Genomic DNA, 10943 nt, shown 5'->3' on the forward strand with positions numbered 1-10943 from the left:
CGAGCAGATGTTGGAAGATGATGTAAGTTGATATCCCAAGTATCATTTCGGACAAAAATGAATGACTAATATTTTTAAATTCATTGAATTGTTATGTAGGTTATCGATGCATTTATGGCACTCTTTCAGGAGCGTCAGGAATCTGAACCAAATAAGCATCTTTCTTGTGTATTCATCAAGCCATGGCTGCTAGTGAGTTTTTCGTTGAAATTTCTTTACTTTAAAATCATCATGTATGATATTATTAATTTTTTATTTTTAGTGTTTCCTACAGCAACATGCACAATAGAGGCTCTAAAAATTTTCGGATAATTTTCTCAGAGGTTTTGAATTTGAAATTAATGTGGCAAAATTGATCTTTATGCTCTTGTGTACGAAGTGCCACTGGCACCTACTAGTGATGGATATGGAGGAGAAATACTTCAAGCATTACTCCTCTTTCTTTCCATCCACCTATTATCCTGATGCACTTAATGTACTTAATTTGGTATGTTTCCTTAGCCTTATACATATTGCTATGGTATAAATCATTGATAAATTGCTGATTAATTACAACAAAAAAATTGAATTTTTCAATATTTGGCTAAGCATCATAATCTGCCCTAAGCTTCAGATTGACCGCTTCGATAAATTGATGATTATCTTCAGCAGAAACCTATGTGGGTATCAATTTAATATTAAACAAGCTCATCATATGTACTTGTCATAAATTTTAATTTTGTATTCGATCACTATTTTAATTTTAGGAGCATTGATTGTGGAGTTTTTATGATACGCTATATGAAACTATTGTAATGTGTGGTATAATTAAATATAGTACCAAGTGATATTATAAGGCTGTGACATGAATATAGTACACTTCTTATTCATGAAGGTTCAAAAAGAGGGATTGTCTGTAAGAAAATAATAGATGAAAGTTCAAAAGCCAAAAGTGGCACTGAATTGCAGTTTTTAAGTGACAGTAAGTATGCTTATCTGATTCGTGTATTTAGTTATCCATATTTTTGGTCCGATTACATATTTTCATTGTACAGTTATATGATTGTATTTATGCATATATTGTATGTTTTTAGTGGAGCAAAAGCCTGTCAATGATGAAGAATAGTTTGAGAAGTCTGCTGCAGATGAAGTGGGGAAAGACCATGAAGCTACTAATTAGTATGGAGTAGGTGAGGAGACTGCAACTAACATGGATGGGGATAGTATAATGAGAGATCAATTGTAATTTTTACTTGTGGATAGGCAATCTTAATATAACTTTTACTTATGGATAAACATTGAGATACAATTATGTAACTAATATTTATTGTTAAAAGAATTTATTGGAAGCCAACTGTTCATCTGCTCTTTGTGCCAGTCAGTTGTCTGGTTACGTGCTGGACCAACTGTTGAGCTGCAGCTTATGTGCCAGTCGGTTGTCTGGTTATTCAGTTTTCATTCTTCATTACACAGATTTACGTTAAGACAGTTTTTATGGTTAGTTAAGTTAGTTATATATGTCCATGGTCAGATTACCCAAGTAATATTCAGGTTACACAGTACCTTGTTTAGGTTACATAGCTCTATATTCTAGTTATCCAGTTTTAATATTTGGTTATCTAGTTTTGATATATGGTTATCCAGTTTTCATCTTGGTTATCAAGTTTTAATATTTGGTTATCCAGTTTTGATATCTGGTTATCCAGTTTTCATTCTGGTTATCCAGTTTTGATTTTTAGTTATCCAGTTCTGACATCTGGTTATCCATCTTTCATCTCTGGTTATACGAACCCACATATACATAAGTTCATATTCAGGTTATGTGCCGTGTAATGTTTAGGTTACACAGATTTATGCTCAGGTTATGTGCCGGGCCAATGCGTCAGTTCATCTTCGTGCCAGAGTTGGTGGTCTAGTTATCCAATTTTCATATCTGGTTACCCAATTTTCATGTTTGGTTATCCAATTCTGATGTCTAGTTATCCATCTTTCATCTCTGGTTATACGAAACCACTTAGCGTCCATGTTCAGATTTCAGGTTCTCTTCTCTGGTTACATAGTAGCTGGCCCTTATTCAAGCTACTTACATATACAATCCTCCTAGTCCCCCTGCAGGTTGCACAAGTTTGTGTTATAGATACATAAGTTCATATTCAGCTTATGTGCCGCTTAATGTTTAGGTTACACAGGTTTTTGCTCAGATTATGTGCCGGGCCAACATGTCAGTTCATCTTCGTATCAGAGTTGGTGGTCTGGTTATCCAGTTTTGATATCTGGTTATCCAGTTTTAATGTTTAGTTATTCAGTTTTGATGTCTGGTTATCCAGCTTTCATCTCTGGTTATACGAACCCACTTAGCATGTCCATGTTCAGATTTCAGGTTCTCTTCTTTGGTTACGTAGTAGCTGACTATTATTCAAGCTACTTACATGTACAAGTTTATATTCAGGTTTGTGTTATAGATTCAGGTTACACAGTTCTATGCTCAGGTTATGTGTCGGGCCAACATGCCAGTTTATTTTCGTGCCAAAGTTGGTGATCTGATTATCCAGTTTTCATTCTGGTTATCAAATTTTCATGTTTGATTATCCAATTTTGATGTCTGCTTATCCAGTTTTCATCTCTGGTTAAACGAACCCCCTTCGCATTTTCAAGTTCAGTTTTTAGATTTTGTTCTCTGGTTGTATTGTAACTGACTATTATTCAACCTATTTACATGTACAATATACCTATAGGTTCAATAGTCTACTTCCATCGACAGAAGTGAATAAAGCACAAAAATATCAATAACTCATATGCAATTTGGTTACATTTGGATAAAAGTAATTATATATACACTATATTTTTTTTCATAAGTATGTGAGTCGCAACAGAGTATATCAGTGTCAATAGAATACAACCATACAAGCTTCAAGAATAAAAAAAGCTGCAAAAATATAGATTCTTGATACATTGAAACCCTTCATTGTTTGGACAATAGTTGAGCTGCATCCAAAAGAGAGTAAATCTGAAATAAATAAGAAACAATCAATTAGCTTTATAAAAAAATTTTGTAAGTTTATTTTTTCTGTACATATGAGTGTCAACAGAATATAACTATACAGGCTTCAAGAATCAAAAAGGCTGCAAAAATATGAATTTTTGATATATTGAAATCTTTCATTATTTGGACAACTATTGAGTTGCATCCAAAAGAGAGTAAATCTGAAACAAATAAGAAAAAATTAATTAGCTTCATAAAAAAACTTTTATAACATCATCTTTTTTATACATATGAGTATCAACAGAATATAACCATACAAGCTTCAAGAATCAAAAAGGCCACAAAAATATAGATTCTTGATACGTTGAAACCCTTCATTGTTTGGACAACCGTTGAGCTGCATCCAAAAGAGAGTAAATCTGAAACAAATAAGAAACAATCAATTAGCTTCATAAAAAACTTTTATAAATTCATCTTTTCCGTACATATGAGTGTCAACATAATATAATCATACAAGTTTCAAGAATAAAAAAGGCTGCAAAAATATGAATTTTTGATACATTGAAATTCTTCTTTGTTTGGACAGTTGTTGAGCTGTATCCAAAAGAGAGTAAATCTGAAAAAAATAAAAAATAATCAATTAGCTTCATAAAAAAATTAATTTTTATAACTTCATCCTCTCCGTATATATGAGTGTCAACAGAACATAACCATACAGGCTTCAAGATATACTTATGCTTCAGCTATTGGGGCATTGCATGTCTTTCGATTGTGTCCAACATTATGACTTCTCCCATATTTAAGTGGACAGACTTCCTCTAGTTGGGATTCAATGCGCTTCTTCTTAGGCTTTCCTGCCTTTGGTTTGGTTATAGGTAGTTTTATAATCAGATCCTCACGTTTTACACCTGTAGGTTTAGAAATGTCTGCGATAGGAAAGATAGCATACTCATACATTCTCCGGTAAGCATCCACTGTGAAAAATTCAGATACATATATATACACTGACTCATGCTTTCTAATTATCGTTGCACATGCATGTGATCAAGGATGACCATAGCCCTGCCAATACCTGCATGAACAAGTACGGATGTTAAGATTAACTTTATATAGACAATCCGCGACTACTTCAAACCGCTCACTATCCGAATATCGGACTGTAAGATCCCTTCCATCTTCAATGTTCATATTTATTAGCTCCTCAATTTTAGGAACTAGATATGTCTGCCATTTATGAGAGCGATCACGTCTCTCATGCATCAACTCCATCATAGTATATCGTAGCATGTCTACCATAGGAGTTATTAGAAGCTGTCGTGCCTCTTTCATCCAATTGTTAAATGACTCCACAATATTAGAGTACATCTCCCCATATTGCTCCTCTTTAAATAGAGTATTTGGCTAGTGATTAATATCTGAGCCATGTTCAATCCATTCACATGCCTTCGGTGAAATCTCTCTAATGTCATTAATATAACCAATGAATTATGATATCTGTAGTGCATAAGCTGCACTATCAAGTAGGCTCAACACCTTTTCTCTTTGTGCTGCAGACAACCCATCGAGCTTTTTTTTGAAATTTTCCTTTACATGCCGCAAATAATAATCATGGATAGCATCAGGAAATGAAGTCCTCACACTTTGTCAAGCCTTTCGTTCTGTCTGAAATAAAACATAATTGATGATAGTAAGGATCTTCATTGTTATAAATTACATCACGGAGTTTCTCACAAAACCAAACCCAATTGGCATCATTCTCTACACTAACAATAGCAAAAGCTAGTGAAAACATCCCATTCTCAGTGTCAAGTGCCACTGCGAGAGTATTACACCACCATATCTATTAAGGATATGGGTTCCATCTATGAACAATAAAGGATAGTATCCACTCTTGAATCCAACTAAACATGCATAAAAACATATAAACACCCTCTCAAAATGTCCATCTGGATACTCAAGTACAAATAAACTTTCTGGGTTAGTCTCAGCCACTGCTTCACCATACCATCATAAGATATCAAATGATGCATAATCTTCACCATGTAATACAACTCTAGCAACCTCTTTACCAAGCCAAGCTTGCCTGTAAGGAAGATGAATGCCAAAATCTTTTTGAATATCCTTCTTGATATCAATTGGTCTATACAATGGTCTGTCTCTAACTTTCTGAAGCACTATATCCGCAACCCATGTCATCTACATCCGTCCCTCCTGATGCCACTGCCGCAAGTATGCGTGTTATTGAATGTTTTGATTTTGAAAGTCTCCCGCTGCCCAACCCTTGATGCATGCAGTCGCCATGGACAACTTTCATTGATGCATTTGACAGTAACTCTTAGTTTATCATTCTTGACGAATTGATAATCTTTGTTATGGGCGATTGAATAATTTCTTAGTGCCGCCTTAAAATGAGTTGCATCTTTAAATAACTGACCAATGCCTATTATGGCATTCTCCCATGATCTAGCTAATCGAAGGCCGGATATAGATGTAGAACCTTGGGATGAAGCTGTGACCGTGAGAGCCATACTCCCAACATCTTGTAGACCAAGTATGCTGTCAAAAACATGAAATAAGTACTGTGGACAATGAAATTTGGATGAATCAATTAATAATGAAAAAAATTAAAAAAAAAAAATTTACCCCGACTCAATTAGATGAGTTGATTCTGATCTATTATTAAGGTTGGTCTCCACATTGATTTCTATTAACGGAGACTTCAGTGCAACGTGAAAATCAAGCATGCGTTGGACATCCTCATCATTCTTGAGTTTAAACATAGAATTTTCTAGGGTGGGAAGCTGATATTTCAGTATCAGAATATTTTTATTTATGCCCCACCTACTGCATATCCTATCTATAATTTCATCGAATGTGCTCTCTCGATTCACTCTCAATATGTTTCCTTCTTACCCGTATTTTGCCACCACCATATGATAATCCATCTACAATTACTTGCTTTATGAGTAATATGTAGTATAATATATTGATAAAGAAAATATGAAGCAGATATGAGTCATCCATCTACATATCAAGCTATTAAATAATATAATGAATAAATACTTAAGAATATATTTAACTATTTACTTATATAATAAATGAAAAATACTATAAATAAAAAAAGGAAGACCATATCCTTTTTTTTTGTTTAAAGATGGGTGGCAGTATTTTAGAACAAACAAAACAGGGATAAAGATGGATCACCTGAGATTGTGCTATGGATCCAAAGAATCATACGAACGACGGAGAGGTCGGAGGAAAAAGAAGAAAAATAGGAAGGGGAAGAGAGAGGAAAAAATAGAGGGTATAAAAGAGATATTACCACCTTCACTGCTAGTAGAGATGGAGTGAAAAGGTTCAGCGTAAAGTGTTATTGCTGAGGGCGGTGGCGGCGGCGGCGGCGGCGGATGTGGCATTAAGAAAGGGTTTCATTTGAGGGAGTTAGAGGGGCAGTATTTGCAAATGATCCAAAAAACCATCACTAAGTAAGTTTTTGGAGGGTTAATCTTTCCCTCCAAAAGCATCAAAGCCATTTCGGTCATTTGAATGGGCTTAAACGGTAGCATATGACAACAATAGACGGTAGGAATCCAAAAATAAGTCATTAGCAGTCCAGAGATGTTTAGTTTAATTGAAAATTTGAGAAATTTAAAAATAATTTGAAGTCAAATTAGGAACTGATAAATAATTTTTTCTTATTCTTTCTTTGGTTACTTGAGAAGGCTTTCTTCTAGGTATTGTTTGACGTGCGTGTGGGGAGCCAAAGAACGACCGTCGGAAGGTTTTGGGTTGTGAGGCAGGTGTTGGAACGTGGGCTCCAAGACCGCCGGAGCTTCTCTCTAAACATGACTCTCTCTCCTATAACACAAGCAACAGTGAGCCTGGTATTTCATAATTCCACTCAAATCAGTGGATCAGAGAAACCTGGTGTGCCACATCGGGCACGTGAATATTGCTGAGCGTCAACCCACAGCATATTGCTCCCAAGGGTAAAAAAGGTACATCCTAATGTAACTCTTTGGTGAAGGAGAAGATTATTTAATTATAGTAACTATGTTATTCATTGTTGCTAAAAAAAAAAAATTTTAATGCCTGATCTATTTATGGACCGAACTTCAACTTTTACAGGTATTTAATTATCCATCCCCCGATTGACACCATTCTAACGAAAACTTCCTATTGATCAAAATTATAACTTTTGATCCTTATTTAGCATAACACATCATTTTTGGAGCGAGATGACTTTAGAAAATATCAAAAATACCCTTTCACGTCTATTTTACAAAACGATCTTGATTACATACTTTACAACACGTTCTTCTATTTTTTTTGGAAGAAACAGCAAAAGGCTGTTCTTTGAGGGATTTCCTGTCCATTCTCACCCTTCCAAATTTGGCAAAATTGAGATCTGAATATTCTGATGTAGACATTCACTTTTTGAGGGATTTTTTGCCCATTATGGTCTTCTCAAATTGCTTTGGATGCAGGTCAGATTTTAAAAGATTTTCTGCTCATTTTGGCCTTCTCAAATTCTATTATTCTTAGGTCAGAATATTCCGATGCAAACATCATATTTTAAAAAATTTCATTCAAGTTTTTCAGAGATTTTGTTCTTCATTATTATCAAAGGGATTTAAAGGAGCTCATTTAGCATTTTAAAGGACCTCATCTTGCTTTCTAATAGTCATAGATTCTACGAACATCGAAAATCTAGTTTTCATAGCTATGTGCTCTTATGGTAGCAAGGGCCACATTATTTTAATTTTATAAGACTCAACCATCGATTATATTATCAATGAAATAGTAGAGAGATGAAAGCATCTATCCCTTGCAATGATAAAAATCAAATTTTATGTTCCTAACAATTCAAGAATGCTTGTTAAGCTCATGGTGGGTAAGGATGTTAGGAATATGTATGAAATACATCTGAAGTTAAAAGCTACGATAACTAAGATGGTTGTATCTCATTGTGTATCCTTGACTGAATCTCCTAAAATGATAATCAATATGAGGTAATATAGAATTTAATTGCAAGTTATATGTCTATTTTAATTTTTAATTAGTTGTTTTATGCATTTATATGTAGTTACAGCATGAATATAGTACTTATGACATATGTAATAATTTAAAATTGATTGGTAATATAATGAAAGAATAATCCTTTTATATTGTAGGGATAGCAGTACAATCCATAATGCTAAACATACAAGTTATTGTAAAATTGGTCAAATGATTGATTCATCTCTCTATTCATCATTTGCTAGCTTGAGTAATTTCATTCGAGTTATCAAAAAAAATAAGAGCTGTAATTGAAGATGAACCAAGTCAAAGAAATACGTTAGATGCTTGGAAGAGCAGCATAAAGGGTGTAGGTCAAAAATTTAAGGATGTTGAAATCATTCATGCTACAATTTATAAATTCTGTATTGTAAATTGCAAAAAATTTATGTTTGTCAAGAATGATCATGTGTGTATGACTGTGAAGTGTGCATATAATAGATGTCGATAGCATATTCATGATTCTCATCTTGAAAATCAAGATAGATTTGCAATTAAAATCATGAATAATGAACATACATGCAGAGTAAAATTGCAAATATCATCCTGAGGCTTCGAAATATTGGATTTCAAATATTATCAAGGAGAATCTTCAAGATATGTCTTTATATAGGTCGGTTGATATTGTAAAAGATATTCATCATGAATATGGTGTGAAATTGCTATATCATCAAGTACGGCATGGAAGAGAGGTTACTATTAAGAAGATATATGGTGAGAGGTTAGTATCTTATGAAAGCATACGATGGTATTGTGATGCCATTCTTCAGACCAATCCCGACAGCATAGCGGTATACGAAATCATTGAAGATCGATTTAGACGTCTATTCATTTCTTTTAAAGCCTCAATCAATGGTTTCATAAAAGGTTGTAGACCTCTGATATTCATGGATGCAACATTTGTTAAACATAAGGATGGAGGAGTTTTGCTTAGTGCTACAGGCAAAGATGTGAATGATGATATGTTTTTCATTGCATATGCTATTATTGATATAAAAAATGATGACAATTGGGATTGATTTTATTGAATATTGAAAGATGACTATCATGGATATTATTTTACCATTATGATAGATAGACATCAGGGACTTATAAAAGCAGTACCAAAATACTTTACTAGTAGCTACTACTCATATTGCATCCGCCATATCAAAGCTAATTATAAAAATCAGGTATACATCATATTCTTCTAAATTTTTATGTTACATCTTCAAAATATCTGGTTTTATTAAGTCATTGCCATTCTTTTATTGTTGTACATGTAGATGCTTGTTCATTATCGTGCATCTGAAAGGAAGAGATTGGTTATTTTATTAAAAATTGCTGCATATACTCCAAACTTGAATATTTTTTAAAAACTAATTAGCAAACTTATAGTAGTAGCTTTAAGAACAAGTAACTTTATGATGCATGTAAAGCCAAAGCATTAGGCAAATACAATCTTTTCAGGTCCGTATTGGGGTATCATAACATCTAATGTGGCAAAGTATTTCAACAGTTGGATTCTGGAGGCTCGACATCTTCTCATTTCTTAGATAGGTAATCACATATGATTCCAAATTATGGAATTGATGTACGATCGATGGATTCGAGGTTATAGTATGCACACCCATCTTTATCCCGATCAAGAAAAGGTGTTGCAGAAAAATATAGAAGATCGAAGGTTATCCGTCTTTACATCGAGTATCATGATTTACGATATAAAGGACACAAAGTACTCATGTAAGGTTGACCTACAGAAATGGACTTGCTCTTCTAGCGAATGATGAATCTTTCGGATGGCATGTAAGCATGCATGTGCATGCGTTGACAAGACTGATAGATCTTTATATCACTTCATTAATAATTATTTTGAGACTGATATATATAGAGCAGTATATGCAGAATCTATCAATCCAGTTTCGGATATTGAGATGATCCAGAGTGTCTCAGATGAGATATATATTTTATCTCCAATCACCAATACTCATCCTAGTAGGCCTAGGAAGAAGAGAAGAGCTTCACAGGTGGATTCATCAAGAATTCTGAAATGTAGGTGATGTGAAAAAGGACACAATAGAAGAACTTGTAATGAGATTATTGAGTAACTATTTTAAAATTTAGTTGTATTATGAGAAAAGATATTTTGAGAACTTGCATTTTGTTATAAACCTATATTTTGAGAACTTACATTTTGTTGAGAAAAAATATTCTGAAATACATTTAGGAAACTTGCAAATGTACACACTTAAATGGCTGAAATACATAATTAAATAGACATTATACACAGTTAAATGAACTCTACACATAGTTAAATTAATATGGTATGTAATTAAATAAATACTATACATAGTTAAATTAATATGGTACATAGTTAATTTTCCACTACATACAGTTAAACCAATCCTATACATAGTTAAATTAACATTATATATAGTTAATTTAACACCACATAGTTAACTGAACTCTGTACATAGTTAAATGAACACTGTATATAGTTAATTTAATACTGCATGTAATTAAATAAACTCTACATATAGTTAAATCAACACCGCACACAGATGGAATGGAGAGTTGAATGCACTTTTGAGAGATGGTCGACCCATTTATTGCATAAAAAATAGACTAAAACATAAATCGTTACACACATTCCCATCTCAGGGGTCGACCTATGGCATAGGGGTCGACCCCTACAACAGAACAGAAACAGTAGCTTTCTATTTTTGGTATAGCAGGAGTCGACCCAGGGATCGCCCTCTTTAGCGTGCCGGCCCAAAAACAGTGTGCCGACATCCCTTTTCAAAAAGGGTCAATGTAAGGGTCACTCCTTTTTGCCCAGATTAATTTTTCCCCAAAATTTTAGCTTCTAAAACTCCCATGATTACGTCCAAATGTTCCGAAGTCTTTTTTAATGCTTTTGAGGCTTTCAAAAAACATCATCTTG

At 33.7% G+C, this 10943-nt stretch overlaps 1 pseudogene; it reads left to right on the forward strand.

The window, feature by feature from the left end:
- Window positions 1-8522: 8522 nt before the first annotated feature.
- On the forward strand, window positions 8523-10107 carry LOC140857400 (uncharacterized; annotated as a pseudogene).
- The last annotated feature ends 836 nt before the right edge of the window (window positions 10108-10943 follow it).

This window comes from Elaeis guineensis, chromosome 4 (genome assembly GCF_000442705.2).
Source record: "Elaeis guineensis isolate ETL-2024a chromosome 4, EG11, whole genome shotgun sequence".
In the NCBI taxonomy this organism is placed as follows: domain Eukaryota; kingdom Viridiplantae; phylum Streptophyta; class Magnoliopsida; order Arecales; family Arecaceae; genus Elaeis; species Elaeis guineensis.